Source organism: Rattus rattus, chromosome 5, assembly GCF_011064425.1.
Source record: "Rattus rattus isolate New Zealand chromosome 5, Rrattus_CSIRO_v1, whole genome shotgun sequence".
NCBI classification, from domain to species: Eukaryota; Metazoa; Chordata; class Mammalia; order Rodentia; family Muridae; genus Rattus; species Rattus rattus.
Window position 1 is genome coordinate 71,314,497 of NC_046158.1, and position 3,603 is coordinate 71,318,099.

The window sequence follows — 3,603 nt, forward strand, 5'->3', positions numbered from 1 at the left end:
TTACATATCTCACAGAAAGGTCAAGCTAGTGCCTAACTAGAGGCTTTACCACTGCTGACTAGGGATCATGGTACTGGAAGGTACTCTGCATACTTTCAGAGGGTAACAGTCACCAACTTAGCTGCAAACACTACGATTTATAGCCAGCATGATACACTGCTGCAATCTTGTCACAAACATTGTTTGATTAACTAACCACTCTCTGATTGGATTTAAGACACACTCCACAACAAACCTACTCTTGAAGGCTTAATTCTAAATTCTAATCAGTGAGGAAAACTGATGTTTGCTATCTGGCTTATAACAACATAAAGCACATGATTATTGAGGGCATTGGTAACTTCTTTTGTTCCTTGTTGCATTCCAATCACTTTGAATTATCCCTCTAACATGGACGAAGTTGGACTTCCTATTTATGTGTGAGCTGTGAGGTTGCCAGTGGTAGCAGTATTTAACAAGTATACTCTATTACAGGAGAATTGGGCTGAGCTTCTGTGGAACAACATTCCCTGAGGGCTGATATTTAGAGCTGGAAATTGTGGCATGGTTCCAGGGAAGAATCTGAACAAATCCACTACTTTCTTTCTCTTGACTATATTTTCCTAACAGCTTTCTTGACGATGGTATTTTCTAAAATATCTAATACAGACTATGCATTGTATTACTATACTTCATGGACTGAATTCTGTTATTTTTTAACTATGAACGTCCAGAAGCTTTTCTCTTTTTTATCAATATGCCATGAGCTCTTAAGGAAACAGGCGTTGAAAAACAACAAAGTATCAGACATTCTAAGTTTCAGAACTTTGATACAGGATGTTTTTATAACTATAAAAAATCTGCTAGCAAAGATACCATGCAAATAATTCATATACCTTTCCAATTGTGAAAATAAAGATTTGGTATATTTCTCCATTATTCATTTTAGATATTTTGTCTATGCCTCCCTATCATTAACATTAAAACTTCAATATTACTTCTATTTAAATACAAATATGTCAAAATTTTAACAAAATTATATCAAAAGTTCTCTTTTAAATATAAAATTAAAATTATTTTAAATATTAATGTGCTTTTAATAGTGTAAGAGGCAAATAATGATCCAAGTAGCTCTATATTATTTCTTTATTCTTGGCAAGAAGCTTTCTCAGCTCTCAAAACCAATTAAATTTATTTAAGAAACACAAAAGAATTTTCCACAAATTAAAATAAATTTACAGTACTAATTATGGCACATAAATCTTTAGTCTGTGTAAAACTATTTTGTTGCTCAAATTTAATGTGTATTTTCTACTTATTCTGAAAATCTTAAAAATGCATGTTGTTCATTGAAAGAATTCACATAGTAATTGTTTTTATTGCTCTTAAGTTACTAACATTGAGGAGAAACTTAGTGTAATAAAATAATTTTCTGGCTTTCCTATGGACTTCTACATTGTATATAGAATTAGATATTCTATTAGGGTGACAGTCCCTAGAAAATTGACTCCCTCTATTTCTCTTCCACTTCATTTCCCTTTACTTGTCCAAAGTTTCCTCATGGCATTTTTAATCTCTGCATTTCTCAGAGTATATATGAGGGGATTTAACATTGGGGTGATAACGGTGTAAAATACAGTCAATGACTTATCAATGGGTAAAGTAAAGGAGGCCTCACATACATAAAAATACAGGAACAAAGAAGGGACTACCACAGTAATATAGGAGCCACAGGTGGATAGAACTTCGCCTCCTTCCTGACGAGATTCTTCCAGGGGATGAAGAATGACCCCATAAGAAATGACCAACAGTATAAAGATGACCACACAAATTGCCCCATCATTGGCAACAACTGTGAGGCCAATAACATAAGTGTCTGTGCAGGCCAATTTAAATAAAGGGTACATGTCACAGAAGAAGTGATCAATGACATTAGGGCCACAGAAAGGAAGGTTATATACAAATGATTGGACTACAGCGTGCAGAAACCCCCAAACCAGGCCAACAACAACAAACACACACACCACGTTGGCTCATGATAGTCAGATAATGTAAGGGTTGCAGATGGCTACATTACCGGTCGTAGGCCATGACAACTAAAGTAAGATCTCAGCTCCATGCCAAACAAGTGTCCTATGAAAAGCTGGCTCATGCAAGCTTTGAAGGAAATAGTTTTCTTCTCATAGAGTAAGTCTATAATCATATTTGGTGTAACTGTGGTTGAATAAACAGCATCCATAAATGATAAGTAGCCAAGAAAGAAGTACATGGGGGCATCTAAACTTGGACTGACCACAACAGTCACAACAATGAGCAGGTTGCCTGCCATTGTCACAACATAGATGACCAAGAACACAACAAATAATATTTTCTGGCCTTCAGGACTCTGAAGTAAGACCCAAAAAACAAACTCAGTCACATTGTTCTCTGTTCATGTATTCTTCTGTATATCTTTTATTCAGTGTTCAAACAAAGCATTGGAAATGATATGCAACAACAACGTCATGAAATTTTAAAATAATGTTTATTCATTCTAGAAATAAGAAAATAGAGTTCATGGCTTATTTTATTCCAGAACTTATTAATAACATAAAAAGGAGTCTCCAAATTTCAATGGAATTACAGGTCAACTGAAAGAGAAATAAAGACATATTCAGGAAAAGAACAGATTGTGAAATAAGTGATATGTCATAATTAATTTTACAACTACCCAGCAATTGCTGAAATCTGACATGAAACTAGTACAATGAGCATAAGCAGAATAAAGATAGTTTAAAGATATAATGTAAAATTAAAATATCTTAATATTTAGAAGAAAAAGCATGCAAGAAATTAAATAATAATTAGGCATACAGTAAATTACATTATAATCTCAAAAATAAAAAATAAGATTTTAATTACATAAAACTTAACTTTAATATTTACAAAACAATTAAAAGAAATACATTTAAATATATGAAACACATTATAGGATGTTGAAACACAAATATAGGTAGAAAATGAAAAAGATATGTGTGAGTCTATACCTATCAAGTCAGCAATAAATTACTCATTTAGTTGAAAAGAATATTTAAACTTTATGTTTTGGACACAATTTGATAATATTGAATATTTGACAATATTGAATGAGAAAATATAAGAACATATTATCTCACCAATTTATCCTTTAAAATCTTTTCTATAGGAATTAAAGTTAAGTTACACAAGAACATACTTTATTGTTTTATTTATAATCACATGAAGGAACAAACTTTAAAATAGTAAATTAAATGGTAATAAATAAAATACAAAATGTATTAAATATAAAATGTCAATGTAAAAGATTAAAATTTACTCCAAAAGACTGTTCAATAACATAAATAAGTATAATATGACACACATGTTTATTATAAATGGTTTGCACGAGAAAATATAAAAGAGTATGTTTTGCTGCAAATATATGTTACATTTTTACTATTGATATAGGAAGAATCAAGGAGTTTTATATGAAGGGATGAAGCTGACAAAAGGAAAGAATTGCGAGAGGGAATGAAAGTGGAAGAGAAAGACAATTTGATTTCATGTAACAAAAAAACTATACCATATACATGTGCACATGCCACGGCACACATGATGAGGTCAGAG

General features: G+C 31.8%; 1 pseudogene; it reads right to left on the minus strand.

Annotated features, from left to right (window-relative positions):
• Nucleotides 1-1,508: 1,508 nt before the first annotated feature.
• LOC116900465 lies at nucleotides 1,509-2,398 on the minus strand (annotated as a pseudogene).
• Between the last annotated feature and the right edge of the window lie 1,205 nt (nucleotides 2,399-3,603).